Below are 5,695 nucleotides of genomic sequence, written 5' to 3'. Positions count from 1 at the left end.
GATTCGAATAGAAAATCCAATGTTTGGGAGACACTAGACAAAGTATTCTTTTATTGTGATAAAACTGAATGGAATGATAATGATCTTAAAGACTTCAAAAACCAATCGAATCTTTTTAAAAATAATGGTGGCAGAAGCTTGGGGTGATCAACACTCGGTCACTATATAGTAAGAAGTTTTCATATGTATATCTCTTTATTGTCCGACTCATATAAGGTTTTTTATTAACTTTCTTTATTTGTTAACTTTGTAGTATATTTAATACAACCATGCTCCATATTTTATCAAGAAATATGGATCTCTATCTATCTCATCGACCCAAGGTATGGAAAAATCACATTATCAAGCAAGAACAAAATGCTTTAGTTACATAAGACATGGAGGTGGAAGCTATAAAGCAGATGGTTTGTTAGAGGCCTTCCAATGGTTCTATAGATCAATTTGGCATAAATTTAAGCTAAAATATACAACCACATCATGTATACATCATCTTTGGCAAGGACTGCGCAAACTATCACCCAAAGAAGAAAAGACATATATTTAAACTCTTGTGCAAAGCAAAGATTTCCAGAATGGTTAAAAACTAGACAAAGAGATGGAAAATGGGTTTCAAAAAACCCTTGATATCTTTTAGCTTGACTCTGTTTTGTAGAAGAGTCTCTAGTTTGAAGCAACTCACTAGGGCCTTTAGAGGAATCTTTTGTTTCATCCCACTCAATAAGACCTCTACATTTTAATAACTCATATTTCCTATAGCTTTGAAGGAGCTTCAAATTCTTGGCATATCCTACATGGGAGAGCAAATAAGAGCCAAGAACTCCAAAGTATCCTGCCTTAGATCCACTATATCTAAACATGAAGCCAAAAACCTCTTACAGCTTCTTTCTTCTCCACTAAAATTATCCTAATTGATCCTCTATTGAAAAATTGGGATCCAATCAACTTGGAGATAGCTTTCTGAAAGGTGAGAAGGATTGAGCAAGATGCACGGAGGTGAGAGCTATGGCGGATGGAGAAAGACCAAGAAAGAGAGAGACTCCAAATGTGGAAACTCCAATAGTCACAATGTTTGACTAGCCTTCCCTTTATTCAAATGTTACTGAAAGAATAAAGAATAAAGTGGCAATGATGGGCGCCCGGTGCCTACAATGTGCAGGTGCGGGTATTGCCAAGTGTAGTAATACATGGGCAACTAGACTGAGGCGCCTTTACACCCAACAACCTCCCACTTAAAGGTGAATTTGCCTCAGTGAGAGGAGTGAGAAGACAAAAGAAAAAAGACAATGCAACATGTACATAGATACAAGAGGATGAGAAAAGACATTGTCGTTACACTATGTGTCCACCATTGCAAATCTAAGGGCGTAGTTTTTTGCCAAGAAATCGCTCACATTAGTCAGTGTCATTAAAAGATTATTTTCTGTTGTGTGTGTCTCCTTGTTTGCATTTTCATGACACATGAGCACCTGTAGTTACGCTAGGCACAAATTATTCAATACATTCATAATTTTTTTTGTAATTGCATAGCATGGATTCTTGGGGAACGAAATCAAGAATGATATAAACCTAAGTACAAATCTCAAGCTTTCATGAAAGGAGTTCAGGAATCTAGTATCGGATTAATGTATGGATTGAATTGGAAAGTGAAATTGTCCCATGCATCACCAATGTATATCGCCATTGTGATGAAAAGTTTGACATTCTTCAAGAAGGAAAAGAGATTGTGGAGGCAACTCCAATATACAATGAAGATAGTTCAAATATTGAAGGAATTTCTTGGGACTATTATTTAGAAGCTAGTTGTGATATGGTGCATAGCAAAAGGTACGTGACAATTAGTGCTTGTAGACGACATCTGAAAATGTTGCAGCGACAACGTGTGTTGAAGATGAAGCTGCGATGAAAGGTGACACACTAGAAAAAGAAGGACGAGGAGGAGATGCCAAAAGCTACAGAAGATGACAACTAGTGTCAACGAGGGGAAGAATACAACAATTGAGGCCGTGAGGAAGAAGATGATAGTAACAAAGGAAGGACAAAGGGTGGAAGCATCAACAAGCTTTGAAGAACAAAGTAGCAAAAACGAAGTGGAGAAGAAGGCATAAGAATGTAAAGACAAAGACAAAGAAGAGGCGACAATGGAGGACGTTTGGAGCTACTGAAGGTGATGAAGGCGATGAGGAGAAGCTTCTAATGAAGTTGGCAATAGAAGAACAACAAGTTTATCTGAAGAAGAAGGAGGACGGGAAACCAAAGTCGACGAGTCAGAAGACAAAGCAAAATAATCAATCAGCAAGCTCAAAGAGTGACGAAAGAACGGAGGACCTGCCTCCTGACGAGGAGCTAGGACCATTCAATCAACGACTACAACATCTGAATTTCAACTCGACCACCTACTTCTCTTCGACGGTGAGGAAGATTCATGTTGGAGTATAAAGGCAACAGCGCAATTGTGGGGCTAAACGAGCTTAATTTTGGCGATGTCTATCCCGAATGTATTAATACATCAGAACCCTTACTATGAGTGTGTCGAGTACTGCTTCCAATCCATCTTTCAAGCCGCATTGTAACCTCTCTTGTAGCAGCACAAGAAGAAGCTGATGAATTAAGAGAATAAGTAACCCTCTGACTTCTCTATTGACTACGATCAATGGCCGTATGCCGAGCTGGGTTAACGCTTAAAATAAGGAGCCGCGAGTCTGATCACACCTTCATCAACAACAAGCACAAACTAATTCCACCACTCTGAATTATCGCTCCCATACGATCACCGTGAATTATTATTAATCTTTCTCCATAGTCTAACTATCATATTTCTTTCCTTGAAATTCAAAGGACATGCTAAAGGTAACTTGTCATGATGAAGATGAACATAGCTCTGACCAAATCAAATCAAATCGGAATCCTAAGATTTATGTTGCTGATGGTGCTACAGTCAAACCTATAAATGGTTCTGCAATAAGTTCAAGTTCCCAATAAATAATCACAACTAGAAAAGCTGATTGAAGACTATTATCTTCATCACAATTCGTATTTCAAGGTGGCAACAATGTATCTCTGAAGAAGATGTTCTGAAGGAATATTGTGATGGCATACTAAAAGATGCAATCAATTTTGTCTAGAAAGAAGGGTCTTTCTCATCTTTCAGATCCTTATTACTTGGAAGTTCCTTCTTCATCAATACCAAATATACTTCAATTTACCCCCTCTTTTCATGCATATCCATGATGTATAAAGCTCTCTTGTGACTAAACTTAGGAATTATCTTGTGAATTGATTCATTAAACTTCTTCTATTCGATCCCTTGTGTAGCAATCAAGAAATCTATGTGTGACAACATATCGAGAAGATTGAAATCTATATATTCCCACTTCTTCTTATCATGCCGATGTCGTATTGTTGTGCATCCGACGTGTGAAATCCACACAAAAGTTGTGTGTGTGGGATTTGATACTTTTTACATACTTAGTCGTTATGTTTGCATCTTTATTCTGCATGGTAATATAGTAAAGAGGGGCTAGAAAAGGATATTGTTGTTGGCAGTGCATTGGTTGGTATGTATGCCATGTGTGGTTTATTTGCGGAAGCACAGAAAGTGTTTGACAAGCATCGAATTTGTAGCATAATCTCGTGGAATGCTGCATTATCTTGGCTTGAAGGTGACAAGAGGTTTTGTTTGCTTGTATTGTGATGATCAAGGAAAAGAATTCCAAAGTTTGGAGGCAGTTTGAAAGCATATGATATGAAAGAGCCATTGTAAGCTATGATATGAAGATGAGGGCTTGTATGCTTTTCTAAGGGCCGCTTTTCTAGAGCCAATGATGGGATGACTATTTTCAAATGGGCTTTTTGGGGGGAAGAGGCTTAATTGAGAAGAAGGGAAAGGAGGGAATCCGGCAACTGAAAAGACGAAATCAGAGAGCTCTACGTCAACTTCGGGTCCTTCGTATGCCATGGCTTTTTCTGCAAGTCACTTTTTTTGGGAATGCCTCTCGGAGCTTGTCAATGTGTCGGCCTCTCGAAACCTTCCTGACATTACTCTCGGTATAGCTGATCATTATGTGGAAGACGGAGAGGTGGAGAGATTGAATGTCCAGTGTGAGTTCGGGGGCTTCAAGGCTGACAACGCAGGAGAACTGAGCTGTGATTGAAGATTGATTGACTGATCAATCGCATCATCCTTCGTAACGCCTTCACCTCATGGACGAAGCCATGCTGTTCTGACACCTTCTGGAAACTGAAAACCAGGATGAAAGCTAAAGAAGGAGGTCTAAGCTCCAAAAAGCCTACACAGGGTGTCGAGTCGAAGGGAAGCAGAAGAAAAAATTGATCATAAGGAAGACAATTAATCATAGAGAAATCTCTGCAACTTCAAAGGGGAGTTCAGGACAGGAAGAATAGGGGAAGGTAATCTTGATCGAGGGGAAAATTGTTGTTGTGATAGAGGAGGAGAAGAGGGCCATCGACAGTGCTGGGGTCATCACACTACCATGGACTGATTGATACTGCAGAACGAGATGATCCTTCGATTATTGGTCCACAAAAACCCTTTCTGGCTCGTATGATATGCAATAAACAACTTACAGAAAATGCAGATGACAGAGATGTTTTTCATATCGAATTCGACCTTAAAAGTTCTGGCTTAAATAATACCTCTGGAGAGACCTCTCTGATGGCACAAATGATAAAACTCAGGCAGTTATAGAAGCTGGTGTTTGCCCGAGGCTTGTTGCATTGCTTCTACATCCATCTCCATCGGTCCTCATCCCTGCGTTACGAACAGTGGGCAATATCGTCAGAGGGGATGATGCACAAACACAGTATCTTCTCAACCACAATGTACTTCCCTGCCTTCTAAATTTACTCACTTACAACCACAAAAGAAGCATTAAAAAAAAGAAGCATGTTGGACCATATCAAATATAACTGTTGGGAACAAAGAGCAAATTCAGGCCGTTATTGATGCAAACATCATCCATCCTCTTGTATCATTGCTTGGTACAACAGAATTTGAGATTAAAAGAAAATAGGAAGCTTGGGTTATATCAAATGCTACATCGGGTGGTACACACGAACAGATAAAGTTCCTTATAAGCCAAGGTTGCACCAAGCCATTGTGTGATCTATTGACCTGTTCGGATCCTTGAATTGTGACAGTGTGTTTGGAAGGATTAGAAAACATATTGAGGGTTGGGGAAGCCGAGAAGGACCTTGGTAATACAGGTGGCATCAATTTGTATGCTCAGTATATTGATGAAGCAGAAGGCGTTGAAAAGATTGAGACTTTGCAGACCCATGACAATTCTGACATTTATGAGAAGGCAATGAAGCTCTTGGAAACATACTAGCTGGATGAGGAGGAAGATGAGAGCGTTGCTTCTTATAAATTGCTACTGCTTTCCGGAGAGTTAATGAGTTATGGTTAGCTCTAGCTTTTTCTAACACTATTTGACCTCAGTCCTGCTCAATTAGCAACAGTCTGTGCAAGTCTTGTCTCAGAATTCACCATCTTCAACCATTTCTACAGCCTGGCCAGCTATAACAGTTATAATCATAAGCTTGATTATGTTTACAAAGTCGTCATTTTCAAGAGTCAAATTGTCATGATTTGAAGAGCTATTCTCAGTTTTCATACTACTCATGAGAGGGTGGAACAGATTTGTCAACTGTTGCAATCACATATAGATGATGCAAA

The 5,695-nt window shown here is 39.3% G+C and overlaps 1 pseudogene; it reads left to right on the top strand.

Annotated features, from left to right (window-relative positions):
• Window positions 1-3,953: 3,953 nt before the first annotated feature.
• On the top strand, window positions 3,954-5,426 carry LOC148035302 (importin subunit alpha pseudogene; annotated as a pseudogene).
• The last annotated feature ends 269 nt before the right edge of the window (window positions 5,427-5,695 follow it).

This window comes from Lygodium microphyllum, chromosome 6 (genome assembly GCF_053477565.2).
Source record: "Lygodium microphyllum isolate KBCC chromosome 6, Lygodium_microphyllum_v1.1.10, whole genome shotgun sequence".
Classification (NCBI taxonomy): Eukaryota; Viridiplantae; Streptophyta; class Polypodiopsida; order Schizaeales; family Lygodiaceae; genus Lygodium; species Lygodium microphyllum.
The sequence above is the reverse complement of the archived record's forward strand: the minus strand, read 5'-3'. Positions and strand labels throughout refer to the sequence as shown.